General features: G+C 46.2%; 1 pseudogene across 1 annotated transcript; it reads right to left on the bottom strand.

Annotated features, from left to right (window-relative positions):
- Nucleotides 1-5251: 5251 nt before the first annotated feature.
- LOC311133112 (SH2 domain-containing protein 4B-like) lies at nt 5252-19858 on the bottom strand (annotated as a pseudogene). Its single transcript has 7 exons — nt 19754-19858; nt 17430-17567; nt 16957-17104; nt 7088-7224; nt 6155-6313; nt 5400-5527; nt 5252-5265 (listed from the first exon to the last, which is right to left on the bottom strand). The product of its transcript is annotated as an SH2 domain-containing protein 4B-like (transcript).
- Nucleotides 19859-23759: the final 3901 nt, after the last annotated feature.

Genomic DNA, 23759 nt, shown 5'->3' with positions numbered 1-23759 from the left:
GACAGCAAGTAGATGGCACGCCAGGAAAAAGAAATACGCACTGGTGTGTGTTGACACATTCACAAAGTGGGTAGAGGCATTTCCGATGGCTGCGGCCACTGCAAGGAATGTCGCGAAGGCCCTATTGAGGGATATCATTCCCAAATGGGGGGTGCCTCAATCTGTAGATTCAGACAGAGGGACTCATTTTACCTCAATGGTGGTTCAGGCCGTGTGTAAGGCTTTAAAGATGAAACAATCCTTCCACACTCCATACCACCCTATGGGAGAGGCAATTGTTGAACGCAGCAATAAAACGTTGAAGGAGAAACTCAACAAAGCATTTGTCAGAGCAAGGTTCATGGGTAGACCATCTACCCGCAGTTCTGATGGCCACCAGGGAGGCGGCAAATGCTAGGACTCACTTGTCTCCATTCGAGATAGCCATGGGTAGACCCATGAGTGTACCAGGGGCACCAATATCTCTATGGGATCTTCAAGTGATGGGAGACAAACTTCTAAACTATTGTAAACCACTTATACTTGTATTGAGTTCTGTATCTTCCCAGGTGAAAGAGGCCCACTCCCCCAGGATTGGAAAGCACACTCACTACAGCCGGGAGACGAGGTATACTTGAAGGTCCATCAACCGGGTACCTTTCAGCCCAGGTGGACTGGACCCCACACTGTCCTACTAGTGACTGACACAGCAGTGAAGGTGTCGGGAAGGAAGGCCTGGATCCACGTGTCCCAGGAATTTGGAAAGATTAGCAGTTACTAACCTTCAAGTTAGTGTGGGCGGAGGACAATACTTCTGAGAATTGCTCCCCGTGACGTCAAGCCAGGTGAAGCTACAGATACGAAAGAGAGGGGATTATATCAGAGCAAGAGGTTTTACATACCTGTCACTCCGTATTACCCAACACCAATAGGAATTAAATGGTCTGGGAAGATTTTAGATAGTGAGAGACTGAGGACCTGGGGAGAAACAGCTTGGTGGGGCAATCAGACCCTGGACAATATTATGCGAAGAGGGTATAATGACCAGGTAGTCCTTGTCATTAAACGGAATGAGGAAAGAGAGGGATATGAGCAGATGAAGACTTATTTATAGGCTCGGTTAGGCCCTACTTTAGTTCATGAGACAAATATACACCTATGTCTGTGGCAGAGTGGGGGAAGAACAGGACATTCCTATGGAGTATTGGTGTCGGCTTTGGGGGTAACAGGGTATCCCTAAAGCCAAGGCCATAGTCTTTACTGGGACAGGAAATAGAGGAATAAATGTGACGGAGGCGGAGGGATGCCTCGCCTATAAATTAAGAAAATGGGTGATAGACTCATTAGAGAATTATACCACTCCACTGTGTAGCGTTATACAGGGAATAGTGCGCAGTGTGGGAAAGACAGTGGTCTGTGCAGAGTGGAAGGACTACTATGAACATGGAGGACTGTAGGAGGGTGATCATAACCGTCGCTGAAATAGTCTTATCATTTCAGACTTTAATAGCCACATATGGAGAAGGATTTACTGATGAGGGAACAACAATTGAGAGGGTTGCCACAGACCCGTGTATACAAGAAGCTGTATTCCCAGAGAAAAAGCTTGCAGTAGTGATGGCAGCCCATCTGTTGCAGGGGACGATCAGGAAGCATGTGACCCAGAGATATGTAGAACTGGACACTCTCTCAACCCCACTGCTCTCTCCTCCTTATCAAAGGGCAGATAATCAATTGACATACCTCTCAGAGAACTGGGACCAAGCCACGGTAACAGGAATTTGTAGAGGGATTGTGGAAAAACAACCTGTATGCCCTAAAACCTATGTGGATGATGGGTATGCCGTGGGATGAGAAATGTGATCCAGATCTGAGTAATGGTAATTATTACCCGCCAGTCCCTACTGTAGCACAACATAAGGAGGCAATAGATAAGCTGGTCAGGAAAACGATCGGAGAGGACTGGGAAAAAGGCAGAGAATATCTCACAAACTCAATCATAGATCTAACGGTAAAGCCGGTGACGCAAGTCACTGAGAGAGACAGAGTTAAAGCGGGAGCAATAATTACTGCTGTTACATTGGGAGTAATAACAACAATAGACTTTTAAGGTTGTGGAGGTGCTGTAGGAACAGCATGGTATTGGACTATTGATCAAATAAGGTGGATTTTGGAGTATGCCGCATGGGCAGTGTTGACAGTTACGGGGGTAGCTCTGGTGACATTGTTAGGATTCCATATAGTAAAAGATTTGTTGTTGAAACGCATCTATAGTGCAGATCTGCCACAAGAGGAGGTGAAATTGATTCAGGTTACGGCTCTTTAGGGTAGCTTTAGGAGGTGAACGCAGTGAGGAGGGCTTGGCTGAAAAACATATCTTGTGATCCTGTAGCCCTTGATGGAAGACTGAGGAAAAGCATAATGGGGATATTTAGAGCCCTACTTTTAGTGGACCTTAGCAGAAAAGTATGTCAGTGGGTATAATGTCCAGGGGTAGCAGGAGATTGTGTCAGTCGGGTTCCTCAAGCTGTGTTCAGAGATTTAGTTTATAAATGTATCTACGTAGAAGCTTATGATAATCAGTAGAATGTAGGATTGTTTTAACTCATGAGTGTTTTTTGTATTTGTTTTTTGTTTTCTAGTATTTTCTATTCTCTATCTATCAAGTCTGTTTCTATTACACTCTCAGGTATGGAGAAAACCAAAGAAGAAGAAAGTCTACAGCAGGCAGTTGAAATTATTGTTTAGTGATATTAAACAATAAGAAGTGTTTATGGTTTAATAGGGGGGACTGATGGATTCTGTTAAAATGTAACATGTTTCAGGTTAAACTGTACTTTGTTTGTATACTGTTTAGTGAATGATTACTGTGAGTATTAATGGAGTTTAGGCCATGAAACTGTGTGTATGCTAATTTGGAAAGGTTGACCTAATCAGATAAGAGGAAATTGCCTAGGATCAGGGAGCAGGTTCAGGCCCAGGACAATGAAGATGGACGGGTTGTGATTCTGATATGTAGCTAAACAAAGAGAGGACCACGGACATTCCACAGGGGAGTTAAGGGAAACTCTTTGGAGTCATAAAATGTATAGCTGGGGAGGTGACACCTACAAGAGGGTGGTGACCAAAAGGAGGGAAGAGTATAAGATGTGTAGTGAACTTTCTAAATGTATGCACTCAGCTGACTGCATCCTTGGTATTAAACACTTGAAACTTCTCTTGAACTTTTCGTCTCAATTCCTTATTGCAAAGAGGTTGCAATAGCCTTTTTCTTTTTAACAAGAGATAGGTGGATCTCAATGAAGAATTGCACTGTTTGCATTATGATTACTTCCTTTTCATAGTAGCTTTAACCTATGGGAGGAGGATGTGCATTAATTCGGTATACGTAGTTTGTGTGATCTTTTGCAAATGCTCTCTTTCAACTGCAGTCTGGCCCAGGAACAAAGCCCTATCAGGATGACAACAGAATCCCAATAGGGATGAGTGCACAAAAACAAGTCCAAAGTCATCTGTATGACTCTACTTTGAAGCTTTAGTACTCCCTGTTTCGTCTAATTGTGTTTTGTGTCTTACCATAAGTTTCCATAAGTACAAAGTGAGAATCTTAACATTCAAAAATAAATAGTGTCATTTGAAGTGTTTGACAGATGCGAGACACTTTTAGCAATCAACCTCTGTTCCCTGTTGCCTCCGGTGTCTGGGTGTCTGTCTGCCTACCCATGTACACATGTCTGCTCCTTCCCTAAAAACTGGATTTTGTCCTGAATCGCACTGTTGCTCAACATTTGTGTTACTCCCTAGGCAGTAACGATAGATATCTCAACGGCTCACTCATCTTTTGTGTTACACAGTCCTCACTGTTATACAGCTGAGGGTGAAGCATCTGAGATGCTACTGGGGGAATGGATGTCTATGGACAGTCCTGTGGTACGGTTGGCGTCTGAAGACATAGCTCTACGCCTGGAGAAAGATGGAGCTCTTGAGCTCCCTCTGTGTGAATCCAGGGGGGTGAGGTCAAAGTGACATCACGGGGAGCACAAAGGGGTTCATAGTGACCTGACAAGGTGTTGAGGGGGTCATTGGAAGAGTCCCCATAGTCTGTGGCTGAGCCTGTCCATTTGCATGCTTCCTGCAGAAGTTCTCCTCCTGATGTGGCGATCACCTCTTCCTAGAGAAAGACGGACAGATCATCAGCACATAGCCTATAGCCATGACATGCCTGGTCTTAGATATGCTTGTGCTATACATTCTTATCAACAGCTGTTGTTTTGTCTTTTGCATACTGCATGCATATTATGTAGCTCTACAGTAATATGATGGTTTTATGTTACGATTTTCCAGATTCAATGTGGTGATCTGTGGTGAATCATATTCACACTGTTTATCAGCATTCCCCCCCGGCAGTCTCCAGATGCTTTTTATTTGTATTTGTACACTACACACAATGTTATACTGCATGTGTGTGTAATGTCAAAGAGACATGTGAATTCCTGCAGACCAAGATGCATCCTCCTTTGTACATTAGCATATAACTAATGTCACAGATTCACACATTCAGTTTTGTCAGCCTCCGCATTTCATGTATCCATGGTTACAGCAGTATTATTGAAGATAACACAGGTCAGCCATGTATGTGATTTGTTGCTAAATCAGTTGTAATAGGAAAATATCACTGATGTACTGTATATCATTTGCTGGCTGTCACTTTGATCTTGAGTTACTAGCAGTAACCATTTAACCTGACTTGCACATGGAGTGACTATGCTGACTAACAGCACTGCAGAACACTGAAATCACTGAATTACTGACGTCTATAGCATGCTAAGTGTTTCTGGGTCTAACGAGAGGAAAAACTAATTTCCCTAAATAATTAATGTTGTGTAACGTTTTTATTAACAAAAGGGAATGACAAGTATCTCAGTGACAGAGAGATGATAACGGTTGTATAAATGCATGATTTGAAGAAGGGATGAAACGGTATCAAACTGAGTGGGTATGGGGATGCGTGTTTAGATGCCTGATACCCTGTCTCGGCATGATAGTACAGAGTGCATGTTGCACCCCTCTTTCCAGTGGATTGTGTCACTCATAGGCCCATTCATCAGGCCTTTTGTCACATAACCAGGAGCTACACACTGTGACCTATTATGCAGGGAGTTAGGGCTGAGGGCCACTCGCCAGTAATTAGTCTAGGGTGGCCTATGAATTATTGAAAAGTGCCATCCCTCCAGCCACACACTCTAGCATGCACGAACAGACACACTTTTTTTCAATTCTCCTTTCCTGAGGAAGCAGGCAAGAATACTTTTGAGTTAAATAGTTTGCATGTGGTAATAGTAGTGAAGAGAAGTAGTTTGGTGCAAGAGGGGAAGCTAGGAGGGATCCATATTTTGTCGAGACAACATCCCAGTACTGACCGTGGAACCAGGGTGCAATGGCGGTGCTGTTGCGCTCATAGCCAGCCTGTTTGGGCCTTTGCTCCTCTTTGAACCACAGCAGAACACATTCTCTGGCGCTGGGCTGGGGTGCTCTCACCCAGGCAGGACTGGAGAAGATAGAGAAGTGAAGCATACATAGCCACATGATATTATAATAATAAATAAATACATAATATAGCATGATTGCCCTAAGCCTTTTAATGATGCCGTGATAAAGGTGCATCATGCTTTAGATGAGTTCCAGGCATAAAAAAAGCCTTGCGGGCCTATCGGGTCTGCTTCTGTGTATCTCTCAATATATATTAAATACTTTTTTTTACTTCACCACTCTATGCAGGTAGCTTAGTGGTTAAGCGCGTTGTGCCAGTAACCGAAAGGTTGCTGGTTCTAATCCCCGAGCCGACTAGGTGAAAAATCTGTCTGTGTCTTTGAGCAAGGCACTTAACTCTAATTGCTCCTGTAAGTCGCTCTGGATAAGAGTGTCTGCTAAATGACTAAAATGTATGTATCTTATCTGTATATGGATTGGTTGCTGCATAGTAATTATGCTATATCTATCCTTGTACATATTCATGAATAGTAGGCCAATTTTGTATCTGTCCTGTACCTGTCCATCAGTGGATGTGTAACAATGAGGCTGTGTCTTTGGCGCTGTCTGCGGCGGTACAGTGGAGGAGCAGCAGGCTGGACCTGGGGCAGTGGGGACGCTGTGGGTGGTGGAGGAGGAGGATGACTCTAGCATGGTGCTGTGTCTCCTGAGGGAGGCTGCTGTTTGTCCGTTCCCCACCACAGTGCCCTGCTGGAACAGCCAACTGAGCCCCGCCACACGGCCCTTCTCAATGGCCCGCAGGGACTGCCGGTTGTATTCGACACGTGCCTGCATCTTATGAAGGCTTTATAAGCACTACATACATGGGTCATAAATCATCAGTAACCGTTTTTCATGCTCTAGAATGATTCATAATGTGGCATAACTGTGTGACATAACCATATAATGTATTTTTTCACATTTATTAATCCTTTATAGAGCATGAAATACAGTTATAGATGATTTGTGACCCATTTATGTAGTGGTTACAAAGCCTATATGACTGCTTTATGAAGCCTTCATAAGATGGACTTCAAATACAGCGGGACCGTGTATTTAAACACAACTGCAAACTTCAAGGAGTAGGGCTTTCAAGGAATTGGTTTGATGGGAAGTTGTGATGTCTTCGGCCTCCCCCCTTACTTGAGGAACAATAGAGGAGCAATAGAGAACACAAGAGGAATGCCCCCCCCCCCACCCCCAGGTGTTAAATTAGATAAAAAGGAGACTGGATTCACCCATTTTGAATGTTATATTGTATTTGTGCATCCATGATTGATGTTCTATCGATTCCTGGGGTCATTTCATGTTTTCATGTGTATCTGAGCTATTCGCCGTTCAATCAGGCAGAAATACAGCCAGTATGATGAGTTTTGTGTCATATGAGAACATTCAAAATGAGTGAATCATTCCTTTAACTGTAAAAGTTTGAGGATAAACAACAGAAGTTTTGGAGTTGATATTTAGGGAGGGACAGAAATGAATAAAAGAGGATCATGTAAAAATAAGGGATGGAGAAGAGGAGGTGATCAATGGAAAGGAAAACAGGTGTAGAGAGAAAAGGCAGGGAAGACTTGACTTCCGTTGCTCCTCCCATTCCTTCTCATCCTTCTCACCCCTTTGTTCCTGCTCTAGGGAGATATACATCTCCCTCACTCTCTTCTCCTCCGCACGTTTGATCTCCTCCTCACCTTGCTGTCTCTCCTCCTCTCGTTTCTGTCGGAGAAAAAATATGTGAGGAATGGGAAACAAAAGACAGGTGGGCGTACACACACACACACACACACACACACACACACACTGACTGCAGAGGTATTTGCATATAATTTCGTAACAAGACACAAAAATAATTGTCCAGGACTGTCTGCAGTAAATACAGGACCTGTATGTCCCTGACTGTCATGATTGCTGCATCTTGTACCCTGGCCTGCTGATAAATGTAGGCCTATTATAATATTTAGGGTTTGCGCCCTTCCCCTGCCCCAGTTAGTCCAACTAGGCTGTCCTCTAATTGACTTCAATAATGACCTCATTCTCCAGTATGATATTCCATACACACTGCTTGTGATGAACACAAGCATTCAGCTCATCATCTGTGCTGAAGTGGAAGTGGAAGTAAAAACACATTGCATTGTGGTAATTTGAACCATTAAAGCCCTGTAATCCATTGCATGGAGTAATTACCATTGAGTTATGGAGTGAAAACAGGCAGCTTTTGACCGGGACAATTGTTAGCTGTTATGTTTTGTTGTAGCTAAAATGCTTTTTTCCCTGCTGGAGAGCGGTGAGTGACAGTTCTGACAGTTGTGACAGCGAGATAATTGGTGTTGTTTGATGCTGTGGAAAGAACATACAGTGTATAGAACCTCAGTGAACATATTCAGAGTTTCAGACCACACAGGGTTCTGCTTTGGCAAGGCAAGCATTCACCACGTGTGCCCAGCGATTGGGTTTCTCTAGAGGTCAAAGGCTACTCTGCTGTGAATGCAACCAACAGGGGTTCAAACCAGGGTTATCAGCACAATGGACCCATCATATTATTATTTTATTTATTTATTATAATACATTTTTTATTGGAGGGGGGGGGGGGGTGTAAAGCAGATTTAATATTGCATATCAATTGTGGGTTCTGTCAATGTATTTCTCTGCATCATTTCCAATCTCCCATATATTATTTTCTTATTTAAAAAAATATATATTTACCTTCTATATTATTTTCCCCTAACCCTACCACCCCTCCCCTAATTGGAGTAAACCAATGGACAACAACACTTAGGGTTCTACTCCCAGCTTATACATATTATATACATTTTATGGACATGGTAAATGGACACGGTATATTTTACATATGTTATCTTTTTTCATTTTCTTTTTTTTTGTTGCTACCTTTAACCCCTTCCATATATCTCTGAAAACCATCCAGTTTTGATTTCGACTTGCCATATATTTTTCAATTGTGCTGTGATATTTCAAAAAAGTTCTGAACCTTTCTATTCTCATAGTTTATACAGATTGTAAATTAAAGATGAAAATATGTACTAACAGTATTATTATATTATTGATTGATTGACTATGGCTTTTCAAATCACCCAACAGTGCTATTTGCAGAGATAGCTTTAAGTAAATGTTGTGATTTTTAAGCCATTCCTGAACCTGTGACCAAAAACAAGCTACAGTGCCTTCCGAAAGTATTCATACCCTTTGTCTTATTCCACATTCTGTTGTGTTACAGCCTGAATTCAAAATGGTTTAAGCAGATTTTTTCTCACCCATCTACACACAATACCTCATAATGACAAAGTTAAAACATGTTTTTAGAAAATGTTGCTAATTTATTGAAAATGAAATACAGAAATATTCCATTTACCTAAGTCTTTCTGGGTAAGTCACTAAGAGTCTTGCACACCTGAATTGTACAACATTTGCACATTATTCTTAAAATATTTATTGAAGCTCTGTCAGGTTGGTTGTTGATAATTGCTAGACAGCCATTTTCAAGTCTTGCCATAGATTTTCAAGCTGATTTAAGTCAAAACTGTAACTAGGCCACTCAGGAACATTCAACGTCGTCTTGGTAAGCAACTCCAGTGAATATTTGGCCTTGTGTTTTAGGTTAATATCCTGCTGAAAGGTGCTTTTGGCTCCCAGTGTCCTTGGGAAAGCAGACTGAACCAAGTTTTACTCTAGGACTTTGCCTGTGCTTAGCTCTATTACATTTATTTTCATCCCCAAAAAACTCCCTAGTCCTTGCTGATGACACCCATACCCATAACATGATGCAGCCACCTCCATGCCTGAAAATATGAAGAGTGGTACTCAGTTTTGTGTTTGTTGGATTTGCCCCAAACTTGCTTTGTATTCAGGACATACAGTTCATTGCTTTGCCAATTCTTTTGCAGTTTTACTTTAGTGCCTTATTGCAAACAGGATGCATGTTTTGGAATATTTTTTTATCCTGTATAGGCTTCCTTCTTTTCACTCTGTCATTTAGGTTAGTATTGTGGAGTAACTACAATGTTGTTGATCCATCCTCAGTTTTCATCTAACACAGCCATTAAACTCTTTAACTGTTTGAAAGTCACCATTGACCTCATGGTGAAATCCCAGAGCGGTTTCCTTCCTCTCCGACAACTGGTTAGGAAGGACTCCTGTATTTTTGTAGTGACAGGTTGAGAGCTTCAGGTTCCTTGGTGTCCACATCACCAACAAACTATCATGGTCCAAACACACCAAGACAGTCGTGAAGAGGGCACGACAAATCCTATTCCCCCTCAGGAGACTGAAAAGATTTGGCATGGGTCCTCAAATCCTCAAAATGTTGTACAGCTGCACCATCGAGAGCATCCTGACTGGTTGCATCTCCGCCTGGTATTGCAACTGCTCGGCCTCCAACCGCAAGGCACTACAGAGGGTAGTACGTATGGTCCAGTACATCACTGGGGCCAATCTTCCTGCCATCCAGGACCTCTATACCAGGCGGTGTCAGAGGAAGGCCCTGAAAATTATCAAAGACTCCAGCCACCATAGTCATAGACTGTTCTCTCTGCTACCGCACGGAAAGCGGTACCGGAGCACCAAGTCTAGGTCCAAAAGGCTTCTTAACAGCTTCCCCCCACCCCACCCCACCCCACCCCAACCCCCTCTTTTACGCTGCTGCTGCTCTGTTTATTATTTATGCATAGTCACTTTAACTCTACCCACATGTACATATTATCTCAATTACCTCGACTAACCGGTGCCCCCGAACATTGACTCTGTACCGGTACCCCCTGTATATAGCCTCCCTACTGTTATTTTATTTTACTGCTGCTCTTTAATTATTTTTATTTTTTGCTTATCTATTTTTTACTTAACAATAGCATTGTTGGTTAAGGGTGTCACGGTTTCGGCCGAGGCTGCTCCTCTTCCTTGTTCGGGCAGGCTTCGGCGGTCGTCGTCTCCGGAGTACTAGCTGCCACCGTTCTATGTTTCATGTTCTGTTGGTTTTGTCTGTTTCATAACACCTGTCCCTTATTTGTGTCTTAATTGTTTCCCTTATTTAGTTCGTGTGTTTGGGTCAGGTGTTATGCGTGATTGTTTATTGTCAGACTGCCTCGTTAGGGTATTTTCTCTCGTTGTTTGGCTTGTCCCGAGAGTTCGCACTGCGTGCGCTTTTCTTGTGTTTTACGCACTGTGTTTTGTGCGTAATTGTTTTGCGCCACCCGGTTGGGTTGGCGACTATTTTGTTCACGTGTTGAACGTACTATAAAGACTATTGAAGTCATCCTGGATCCTGCGCTTGATTCCTTCCACTCATCTACACACACCATTCTGACAGAATCACGCATCACCACCATGGAATCAGCAGGAGCGACCGCGCCGACGACCGAGATGGCTGAACGTCTTCGTGGTCAGGAGGACCGCATCAACCAGGTCTGTCATGCCCTGGAGGGGGTGATGAATACTCTGCACCGATGGGAGACCAGTGGGGTTCCCACACCTCCAGGAACCGAACCAGCCCCATCGGCCAGCCCCCCCGTCTCATCTCCGGAACCTAGTAGGATTCGGCTCTCGCTCCCGAGGGCGTACGACGGCTCCACTGCCGGGTGTCAAGGATTCCTGCTGCAGGTGGAGCTCTACCTCGCCACCGTCCACCCGGCGCCCTCGGGACACGAGAGCGTCTCAGCCCTCATCTCCTGTCTCACCGGCAAGGCGTTGGAGTGGGCCAACGCCGAGTGGAGGAGAATGGACGCCGCTACTACGAACTATGCGGAGTTCTCCCGCCGCTTCCGTGCTGTGTTCGACCATCCACCGGAAGGGAAGGCGGCGGGGGAACGTCTGTTCTACCTCCGACAGGGGATGAGGAGCGCCCAGGACTTTGCCTTAGAGTTCCGGACCCTAGCGGCTGATGCAGGGTGGAATGAGCGGGCCCTTATCGACCATTTCCGCTGCAGCCTCCGGGAGGACGTCCAGCGAGAGTTGGCGTGCAGGGACACGTCGTTGACGTTCGACCAGCTGGTCGACATGGCCATCCGGCTGGATACCCTGCTCGCCACCCGTGGGCGTCCCGGAGGGGGGGGTTCGCCCATTCCACTCTCCAGCACCTCCGAGCCGAGCCCTATGGAGCTCGGAGGTGCTGGCGCTAGGGAACGGAGGAGGAGGAGCCCGAGGGGACCTGGCCCTTGCACCAACTGTGGTCGTGGAGGACACACCGCGGCTAGGTGTTGGGGCGGGTCCTCCAGTGAGGGAGATGGCAGGTCACGCATTGGGGGGTCCCCCCAGGTGAGTAGGCGCCCTGCTTACCCAGAGCTTTCTGTCGTGCACCTAACCTTGCCTGTTTGTTTCCCACAGGTTGCACCTCGTTCCCAGCATAAGGCGCTGGTAGATTCAGGCGCAGCTGGGAATTTTGTAGATCGCCAGTTCTGTATAGAGTTAGGGATTCCCCTCCTTCCAGTGGATAAACCTTTCCCCGTCCATGCCCTAGATAGCCGTCCGTTAGGGTCTGGGTTGATTAGGGAGGTCACAGCACCCATTCAGATGACGGCGCAGGAGGGTCATGAGGAGAGAATTCAGCTCTATCTGATTGACTCTCCTGCGTATCCGGTAGTGCTGGGTCTTCCCTGGTTGATGACTCATGACCCTATTATTAGGTGGCGAGAGAAAGCTCTTAAAGGGTGGTCTGCTCAATGTGAGGGGCGGTGTCTGGGTGTTTCCATAGGGGCGACCTCGGTGGAGAGTCCGAATCTAATGCCAGCACTGCAGATTCCCCCCGAGTATGAGGATTTGGCACTGGCGTTCAGTAAGACTCGGGCGGCGCAGCTGCCGCCTCATAGACGGGGGGATTGTGCGATAGATCTCCAGTCAGGAGCAGCTCTCCCGCGGAGCCATGTGTATCCCTTGTCTCAAGAGGAGAGAAAGGCTATGGAGACATACATCTCTGAGTCTCTGAGACAGGGATACATACGGCCCTCCGTTTCACCCGCTTCCTCAAGTTTCTTTTTTGTAAAGAAAAAGGATGGAGGTCTGCGCCCGTGTATTGATTACCGCGGTCTCAATCAGATCACAGTGAAGTACAGCTATCCACTTCCTCTGATTGCGACTATGACGGAGTCACTGCACGGTGCGCAGTTCTTTACAAAATTGGATCTTAGGAGCGCATATAACTTGGTACGCATTCGAGCGGGCGATGAATGGAAGACAGCGTTTAGCACGACTTCCGGACACTACGAGTATCTAGTCATGCCATATGGGTTGATGAATGCTCCCTCAGTCTTCCAATCCTTCGTCGATGAGATTTTCCGGGACATGCAGGGACAGGGAGTAGTTGTGTACATCGACGACATTCTGGTGTATAGTCCTACCCGTGCTGAGCATGTAGCCCTGGTGCGCCGAGTATTGAGGAGGCTGTTGGAGCATGACCTATATGTCAAGGCAGAGAAATGTCTGTTTTTCCAGAAGTCGGTCTCCTTTCTGGGTTACCAGTTGTCTGCGTCAGGGGTGAAGATGGAGGTAGACCGGGCGTCAGCTGTGCGTAATTGGCAGACCCCAACCACTGTGAAGGAGGTGCAACGGTTCTTGGGTTTTGCGAATTATTACCGGAGGTTTATCCGGGGTTTTGGACAGGTGGCAGCTCCCATAACGTCTCTGTTAAAGGGGGGTCCGGTGCGCTTGCGGTGGTCAGCTGAGGCGGACAGGGCATTTGGGAGACTAAAGGACCTGTTTACCTCGGCACCGGTGTTGGCGCATCCGGATCCTTCTTTACCGTTCCAAGTAGAGGTGGACGCGTCAGAGGCCGGGATAGGGGCCGTTCTTTCCCAGCGTTCTGGCACTCCACCTAAACTCCGTCCCTGTGCGTTCTACTCTAAGAAGCTCAGTCCGGCGGAGCGGAATTATGACGTAGGAGACAGGGAGCTGTTAGCCGTGGTACAGGCCCTAAAGGTGTGGCGGCATTGGCTCGAGGGGGCTCAACACCCTTTCCTCATTCTAACTGACCATCGTAACCTGGAGTACATCCGGGCAGCTAGGAGACTGAATCCTCGCCAGGCTCGTTGGACTATGTTCCTAGCCCGGTTTGTGTTTAAGATCACATACATCCCTGGGTCCCAGAACGGGAAGGCAGATGCTCTGTCTCGGCGGTATGACGCAGAGGAGAGGTCAGTTGAGTCCACGCCCATACTACCGGAGTCTTGTCTGGTTGCTCCGGTGGTGTGGGAGGTTGATGGTGAGATCGAGCGGGCGTTACGCACCGACCCGAGTCCTCCACAGTGTCCTGTGGGTCGGACGTACGTTCCGCTCGAGGTACGCGATCGCCTCATTTGTTGGGCTCATACGTCCCCCTCCTCTGGCCATCCGGGTATCGGCCGGACAGTGCACTGCCTTAGCACGAAGTACTGGTGGCCAACGTTAGCTAGGGATGTGAGGATTTATGTCTCCTCCTGTTCGGTGTGTGCCCAGTGTAAGGCGCCCAGACATTTGCCCAGGGGTAAGTTACAACCCCTGCCTATTCCACAACGACCCTGGTCCCACCTCTCGGTGGATTTTGTTACCGACCTCCCCCCCTCACAGGGGAATACTACCATCCTGGTCGTTGTGGATCGGTTCTCTAAGGCCTGTCGTCTCCTTCCCATGCCGGGTCTACCCACTGCCCTACAGACCGCTGAGGCTCTGTTCACCCATGTCTTCCGGCATTACGGGGTACCCGAGGATATAGTGTCTGACCGAGGCCCCCAGTTCACCTCTAGGGTGTGGAGAGCATTTATGGAACGGTTGGGGGTTTCGGTAAGCCTTACCTCGGGGTACCACCCGGAGAGTAATGGGCAGGTTGAACGTGTCAACCAGGATGTGGGTAGGTTTCTGAGGTCATACTGTCAGGGCCGGCCGGAGGAGTGGGCGAGATATGTGCCCTGGGCCGAGATGGCACAGAACTCTCTTCGCCACTCCTCCACCCAACTAACCCCTTTTCAGTGTGTATTAGGGTACCAGCCGGTTCTGGCACCATGGCATGAGAGCCAGATCGAGGCCCCCGCTGTGGATGAGTGGGTGCGGCGCTCGGAGGAGACGTGGGACGCTGCACACGTCCATCTGCAGCGTGCCATACGTCGACAGAAGACGAGCGCCGACCTACACCGCAGTGAGGGGCCAGTGTACGCACCTGGAGATCGAGTCTGGCTCTCAACCAGAAACCTGCCCCTCCGCCTGCCCTGCCGGAAGCTGGGTCGGCGGTTTGTGGGGCCATTTAAAGTCCTGAGGAGATTGAACGAGGTGAGTTATAGGTTAGAACTACCTGTTGATTACAAAAATATTAACCCCTCGTTCCATGTGTCTCTCCTCAGGCCGGTGGTAGCTGGTCCACTCCAGGACTTTGAGATTGAGGAGACTCCCCCGCCCCCGTTGGACATCGAGGGGGCTCCGGCGTACACCGTGAGGTCCATCCTGGATTCTAGACGCCGGATGGGGGGTCTTCAATATCTCGTGGAGTGGGAGGTGTACGGCCCGGAGGAGCGGTGCTGGGTGCCAAGGAGGGACGTCTTAGACCAGTCCCTACTGACCGATTTCCATCGGGGTCATCCTGCGCGCCCTGCTCCGCGTCGTCCGGGTCGTCCCCGAGCTCCGGGTCGGCGCACGGCTGGAGCCGCGCGTCAAGGGGGGGGTACTGTCACGGTTTCGGCCGAGGCTGCTCCTCTTCCTTGTTCGGGCAGGCTTCGGCGGTCGTCGTCTCCGGAGTACTAGCTGCCACCGTTCTATGTTTCATGTTCTGTTGGTTTTGTCTGTTTCATAACACCTGTCCCTTATTTGTGTCTTAATTGTTTCCCTTATTTAGTTCGTGTGTTTGGGTCAGGTGTTATGCGTGATTGTTTATTGTCAGACTGCCTCGTTAGGGTATTTTCTCTCGTTGTTTGGCTTGTCCCGAGAGTTCGCACTGCGTGCGCTTTTCTTGTGTTTTACGCACTGTGTTTTGTGCGTAATTGTTTTGCGCCACCCGGTTGGGTTGGCGACTATTTTGTTCACGTGTTGAACGTACTATAAAGACTATTGAAGTCATCCTGGATCCTGCGCTTGATTCCTTCCACTCATCTACACACACCATTCTGACAAAGGGCTTATAAATAAGCATTTCACTGTAATGTCTACACCTGTTGTATTCGGCGCATGTGGCAAATAAAATGTGATTTGATTTTATTTGACTGGGTGTATTGATACACCACCCGAAGTGTAATTAATAACTTCACCATGCTCAAAGGAATATTCAATGTCTGTTTTTATCTAGCAATAGGTGCTCTTTGCGAGGCATTGGAAAACCTCCCTGGTCTTTGTGGTTGAATCTGTGTTTGAAATTCACTGCTCGACTGAGGGACCTTACAGATAATTGTATGTTTGGGGTACAGAGATGAGGTAGTCATTCAAATCATGTTAAACACAAAAATGTAGTTAAACACAATTATTGCACATTATTGCAACTTATTATGTGACTTGTTAAGCACATTTTTACTCCTGAACTTATTCAGGCTTGTCATAACAAAGGGGTTGACTCTAGACATTTCAGCTTTGAATTTTGAATTATTTTCAAAGAAAAATCTATAAACATAATTCCACATTGACATTATGGGGTATTGTGTGTAGGCCAATGACACAAAATCTCAGCCAGAAGCCAGGGTTGCGAATTGACTGAACTGAAAACTGAATTGGTGGAAGACTAATGACCTAACTTTGCTACACATAGTCTAGTCATGCAATTTTGGCCTCTTCTATTTTTCATATTTGTGTGTGTGTGTGTGTGCGTGCGCGCGCACGCACGCACGCACGCACGCACGCACGCACGCACACACACACACACACACACACACACACACACACACACACACACACACACACACACACACACACACACACACACACACACACACACACACAGTGTTGGTCTGTGCAGTGCACTCCCTGGGAAATACTTCGCCCCTGTTCCTCAGATCCCTCTAATAAGGCTGATTCTCCCTCTGCTAGTGTGCTTCCCAGATTTAGTATTGATCGTCCGATCCTGCTCTCATATTTCTCCCTCCTGTAGAGCAGGGGAGCTGGGACGCAGACTGAGCGGACGTCCTCTCTCTCTAACAGCAGTGTGGCGTTGCACCGTGCAGCTTAAATAATTAAATATTTAATGGGACTGATCTGGCAAGCAAGTCCAGCAAATAAATGTTTTGCCCTCAAGTTGGGCATCAACACAATCTCTGTAGAAGACACTGATCACTTGGATTGTATGGGAAAAGTCATCCGACTCACATTTCCAAATCATAACCAAAGATCCCCATCACTCACATACAACTAGACACACATGCACGCACGCATGCACCCACACAAACACACACACACACACACACACAAAGTGTTCGTCTGTGCAGTGCACTCCCTGAGAAATACTTTGCCCCTGCCCCACAGATCCCTCCCACACAAACACACACACAGCCTTTGCCCTACCTTGAGCTCTTCCTGGATGCGTTCCTCATCCTGCTTGGCAGCCTTCCTGTCCTCCGTTTCTTCCTTCCACTTCCCTGCCACAAAATGGGCCTTTTCCTTCGCCATAGCATCCCAGAACTTATTTTCAATCTCAGCCTCTTTGGTTTGCCTGAGCAGGAGGGTTGTTGAAATATACCTTGTTGTGAAAGGAAGGGGTGGGAAATCTACTTAAAGCCCAAATTGACATGGGTCTCTTTGCATCAAGGTGCATGCTGTTATGAATAAGACATCTTTGGAAAGTTTCTGTCTAGTTCTGACTCTATAACACACAACAGATATCTCATTATCTGCCCCTCTCATCCCTCTTACAATATAATCTCTCTCTGGCACATTTTCATTTCCTTCTATAACATTTAACACAGATCAATCGTTTACCTTTGGCATTTAAATCCTCGCACTGGGTTATGTGGGCATCCTTTCCCCTCCCCAGTCACCAGAGCTCCTTGGCCTCCTGCTGAGCCTGCCGTCTGGCTTTCTCACCCCATCAGCTCCTTGATGATGTCATCATAAGGCTTATCTCCAGGAGCGTCACCCATCACCCACACCCACACATCCCCATAACTCTCCTGCAGCTACTGGATACCTCTCCTGCTGCCTGAGCAGGTACAGTGGGGTAAGCGTGTTAGCATCACCTTTGACTGTCTATGACAAAAAAAAAACGTGGCAAACACAACCTCTCCAGTTTCTTTTGGGAATATTGTATTTAACCATACTTACCACTACCAATATCAAACATCCCTATGAAATCATAATTTAGACACAGCTAAAAGCATGTCTAAATCTACACTCCGCTTGTCAAAAAACACTATTTCAGTACAGTACACCAAGACTCACCCTTCTTCCCCTTGGCCTGGTCCTGGTCCTGGTTCTGGTTCTCCCACTCATTTACATTTACGTCATTTAGCAGACGCTCTTATCCAGAGCGACTTACAAATTGGTGCATTCACCCTATAGCCAGTGGGTTAACCACTTTACAAGAAAGGTTATTTTTAATTTTTTATTTATTTTTTTATATATTTTTTTATATAATATATATATTTTTATTTTTTTTGGGGGGGGGGGGGGGGGGGGTAGAAGGATTACTTTATCCTATCCCAGGTATTCCTTAAAGAGGTGGGGTTTCAAATGTCTCCGGAAGGTGGTGAGTGACTCCGCTGTCCTGGCGTCGTGAGGGAGCTTGTTCCACCATTGGGGTGCCAGAGCAGCGAACAGTTTTGACTGGGCTGAGCGGGAACTATGCTTCCGCAGAGGAACGGGAGCCAGCAGGCCAGAGGTGGATGAACGCAATGCCCTCGTTTGGGTGTAGGGACTGATCAGAGCCTGAAGGTACAGAGGTGCCGTTCCCCTCACTGCTCCATAGGCAAGCACCATGGTCTTGTAACGGATGCGAGCTTCAACTGGAAGCCAGTGGAGTGTGCGGAGGAGGGGGGTGACGTGAGAGAACTTGGGAAGGTTGAACACCAGACGGGCTGCGGCATTCTGGATGAGTTGTAGGGGTTTAATGGCAGAGGCAGGGAGCCCAGCCAACAGCGAGTTGCAGTTCTCCAGACGGGAGATGACAAGTGCCTGGATTAGGACCTGTGCCGCTTCCTGTGTAAGGCAGGGTCGTACTCTCCGAATGTTGTAGAGCATGAACCTGCAGGATCGGGTCACCGCCTTGATGTTGGCGGAGAACGACAGGGTGTTGTCCAGGGTCACGCCAAGGCTCTTCGCACTCTGGGAGGAGGACACAACGGAGTTGTCAACCGTGATGGCGAGATCATGGAACGGGCAGTCCTTCCCCGGGAGGAAGAGCAGCTCCGTCTTGCCAGGGTTCAGCTTGAGGTGGTGATCCGTCATCCATACTGATATGTCGGCCAGACATGCAGAGATGCGATTCGCCACCTGGTTATCAGAAGGGGGAAAGGAGAAGATTAGTTGTGTATCGTCAGCGTAGCAATGATAGGAGAGGCCATGTGAGGATATGACAGAGCCAAGTGACTTGGTGTATAGGGAGAAAAGGAGAGGGCCTAGAACTGAGCCCTGGGGGACACCAGTGGTGAGAGCACGTGGTGCGGAGACAGCTTCTCGCCACGTCACTTGGTAGGAGCGACCGGTCAGGTAGGACGCAATCCAGGAGTGAGCCGCGCCGGAGATGCCCAGCTCGGAGAGGGTGGAGAGGAGGATCTGATGGTTCACAGTATCAAAGGCAGCAGACAGGTCTAGAAGGACAAGAGCAGAGGAGAGAGAGTTAGCTTTAGCAGTGCGGAGAGCCTCCGTGACACAGAGAAGAGCAGTCTCAGTTGAATGACCAGTCCTGAAACCTGACTGGTTTGGATCAAGAAGGTCATTCTGAGAGAGATAGCAAGAGAGTTGGCTAAAGACGGCACGCTCAATAGTTTTGGAAAGAAAAGAAAGAAGGGATACTGGTCTGTAGTTGTTGACATCAGTGGGATCGAGTGTTGGTTTTTTGAGAAGGGGTGCAACTCTCGCTCTCTTGAAGATGGAAGGGACATAGCCAGCGGTCAAGGATGAGTTGATCAGCGAGGTGAGGTAGGGGAGAAGGTCACCGGAGATGGTCTGGAGAAGAGAGGAGGGGATGGGGTCAAGCGGGCAGGTTGTTGGGCGGCCTGCAGTCACTAGTCGCAAGATTTTATCTGGAGAGAGAGGGGAGAAAGAAGTCAAAGCATAGGGTAGGGCAGTGTGAGCAGGACCAGCAGTGTCATTAGACTTAACAAACGAGGATCGGATGTCGTCAACCTTCTTTTCAAAGCCTTACCTGCTCCTGGCGGATCTTATAGAACAGGATCTGCTTCTGCTCCTCATTGAGCTCGTCCAGCAGGTCCGAATTGATGTGCATATCCCTCAAAATCTGCTGCATCATCTTATCAACACACAGCTTCCAAATACCCAAGATATCTCAGGGTGAACCTGAGGTTAGGGTTATGGGGCCATGAACCCCTTTTATCATTTCACTTCATGTTTGGGAGATGTAGTTCTCATCTTCCTCTCTCCTTCTCTTCTACATGCTATTAGTATCAGATTAGTGTTGTTTTCTTTCCATTATTCCTGCTATCTTGTAATTAAGCTTGTGTATACAGTTTTATTCATGTTCAGAGCTAGACAACAGGTTATTCAGTATTATAACGAAATTATATAAACCGCCTAACTCCAGTCAAATGCCTTATTCATGCAAGTCATTATACAATCCATGTGCACTGTAATCTGCCTTGGATTTATAACAATCCCTTTGATTTGATTTAGCAACAACATCTCCTCTCCCACCAGCAAAATAAACCATCCACAGTACAGTAAATAGGGCAGACATAAAGTTTAACTCTCCCCTAGCTCTGCTCTGTTTCACAGGGATGTCATTGGGAGAATGACTTCCTCTACCATTCCCTGTGCTGTTATCAGTCTGCCTGCCTGCCCCTAGTCATTTCAGACAACACTCACACATAAAGCGGATAGCGACCCGGACAGGGCGGTTTTTGTCTTCATAGGCCAACGCTGAAAACGGATACAGCAGCAAACACCAGGTGGCCATGGCTGTCAGCTGTGTGCGTGTGTGTGTGTGTGTCAGGGTCTTAGTATTCAGTAAGCATACAGCCCAACATAATACGCTCTGCTGGGGACTGCCATCCACAAACTGCTATGAGGCACATTTCTCTTTCTCTCGCTAGCTCACTATCTCTCTCTCTCTCTCTCTCTCTCTCTCTCTCTCTCTCTCTCTCTCTCTCTCTCTCTCTCTCTCTCTCTCTCTCTCTCTCTCTCTCTCTCTCTCTCTCAACACACAGAACATTAGGCAGCTTGATTTATGAAGGCATTGGGGGCTGTGAATATGGAGCCACCTCCCCAAGTGGCAGGCATCTGAAGCATAATTCCACAGCAGTATAATGAATCAAATTTCGGATTTCACCCGCCATTTTAGTGGAGAAGAAGCTGCTGGTGTGCATCCATAAACACTTGAAAGTGTGAAGACACACTGAGATATAAAGTACATGGCTCATACAAGCATACATACTGTATACACCATGGGTAATAAAGCATGCACACACACATGATTTATTGTAAAACTTTTTCACTCAAAAAAATAATTCACAGGCAGACAATAAAGCTTCCTAGCCCTTTGTTTCCATAAAGCTTTGCTTGTTGTTGTTAACTGTATGAACAGAGTGGTTTTCAATCTGAATGGAAAAGCATCCTTTGTGTGAGTGCACACATTGTAAACAATATAAACCATGCAAACAATACCAGCATAGACTATAGGCCTTCTGGTTTCAGCTCCTGTGTTAGGAACACATTGTACTTGAGTGGATGTGATAACTGAAGAGTCTGTGTGTTGATGTACCTAGGGCTGTGGCGATAATGACATTTTGTCAGTTGGTTATTGTCATGCAAAAGACTGCCGGTCTCATGGGATTTGACCTAATCAATGTTTAGCATCTCCAGGCCTCCACACATACAAGCCACATACAAGCCGTTGATGCATGCCTTTCGAACATCAACATTTAAAAAAGTTGAATAAATCAATTTAATATACCACATCACAATAAAGCCATTATTAATTTTAGGCAGGTCTAAAGAAACATTATGATATGAAGAAAATGTATTTCAGAAGAACAGAATATGAGTTGACCTACTGTATGTTATCTGGCTATGCGCCATGCCATAGGCTGTAGGCTAGTTCGTTTCGCAGACAACATACACTTATAAGTCCTGTGTCATTATTTTATATTATATGATTTTATAGTAAGAAGAATATAATTGACCTTCGCAGACTAAAATATAAATTATATTTTTCCCATGCTGAATAGAGTGCCATGATAAGAGGCCTACAGAACAAAGACACAACAAAAATTACTTTTAAAAAAACAGTTAGAAATAATGTGACTAACCTGAAATCAGTGGAGTCTACTGGAGAACGGAAGAGAGACTTTATGTGTAATACTATTCTCATTCTTCGGTGCTACAAGTGGAGTGAGAGACCGCCAACGTTTTGCTGGGACACAGAAGATTGGCTAGCTTGCTAATGGCGCTGGGACCGGAGAGTCTTCAGCTACAGAGAGGCGAGTTAGCAGCAGCACGGGATCGGGAACAGCAAAGTCGAGGATCGGGACACTGAATAGCGCGGGAAGTTGCAGCTCGAGGAAAGCGGACATTGAACTACAGCAAAGGGAAGTAAAAACTGTCACTATTGGATTTAGACTTAACATCATTCATAGAACAGGATAGTACCAGTGTGAATGGACAGTGACAGTGTGAAGTTGGCAACAATAACAATTTGCCACAGTAGCAGACAGTGCAATTTATGCAAATACAGCTATTATGGAAACTCATGAGCTGGAGCATATCGTTAGCTCTAACATTTACATTTACGTCATTTAGCAGATGCTCTTATCCAGAGCGACTTACAAATTGACTAACTATAGAAGCAGATTACTAACTCATTCTAGCTGAAGATCATTAGTTTGGTAACGGATATGAGAGAAGCAAACTTGTGACTTCACAGTGACTCTAAGAGAAAGAACATTATTCTCTCATCAGAGAAAGGAGTTCCATGAAGGGAGCTGAAAGGACATTGTCATTGAAGAAACTTTAGCGCTAGAGTCGCTTGTTTATTTAGTTCAACGGGACTGAGTTGAAACAAAATCCACTTTATTATTTTCTTTTATTGACAATTTTATTTGTGACTTTCAGGTTTTCTGTTAATCAAAGGTTGATTATCTACAAGGTCTTGGGTTGGATGACTGTTTGGATATTTCACCAACTAGTGTCAAACTATTTTTGTATTGGTTATTGAGGGTCACTGAGTGTGAGAAATACTTTGTTACGCCTTGTTGAATACTGTATGTGGTTTTGAGAAACTACTGTTTCTTTTTGAGTGTTTAATGCTGATGGTTGGAGAAATCAGTCCACTGCTCTTTATTATTTTCATTAAGGATTATCAGTCTGAAGCTATATCACAGTGATAGATTGTATACATTGACTACTGAGGCACCAGTAGTGGGATTTTGAAGTGGTGAGCCAATCATGACCAAGGTTTTCACATGACTAGGACCAATCAGGGCCAAGACTGCAACAACCTGCTGGTGCCAGGGTTTGGATAATGATTCTCTTATTCTCATTCTCTACTTGCTTCTCTCTCTGCCTCTCCCTGCCATATTCTTCTCTCTTCCTCCTCTTTGAGCTTGGATTCACACGCTCTTCCATTCTCCATCTGGCTTAGCTTTTTAAGAAATGAAAGGGCAGGCTATGTATAAAAATTTATGGAAATTAAAGCAGGGAGATGGAGAGACAGACAAAATGTTTGAATCATTGTTATGAAATATCCCCATCAGATTGTGAACCATGCAGAGCGTTATATGCAGTAGGGTTATGCAATAAAGCAAATCATTTACAGAATAGTTAATACAATATTGACATTGGGATTATGGAACAATCCTAGTCAGTATCTTTATCACACACAGATTAGAGAGAGATAGAGGGAGGTGAAGTGACGTGAGAGAGGGTGAAAAAGAGAGAAGGAGAGGGTGCTGAGAAATAGGATGAAGTTGTGGAGGAAGAGATCAAGGAGGGACTAATGAGAACAGATCACCACCTTCCCAATGTCTGCAGGAAATCAGGATGTTTTATTGCATATCAAATCTCTTTCCATAAAGCAGTGTTTCATGTAACAGGAATGTGTTTTTACTCTACGGGAAGCTTCTTATGCAAGTGAGGAAGCCTGTTCAGTTCATGCTCTGGTGTGGTGAGCCGCTGAACATGGGATACATCACATAAAC

The sequence above is a fragment of the Coregonus lavaretus genome (genome assembly GCF_964263955.1).
Source record: "Coregonus lavaretus genome assembly, chromosome: 1".
Lineage (NCBI taxonomy): Eukaryota > Metazoa > Chordata > Actinopteri > Salmoniformes > Salmonidae > Coregonus > Coregonus lavaretus.
This window is presented reverse-complemented; position numbering and strand designations above follow the sequence as displayed.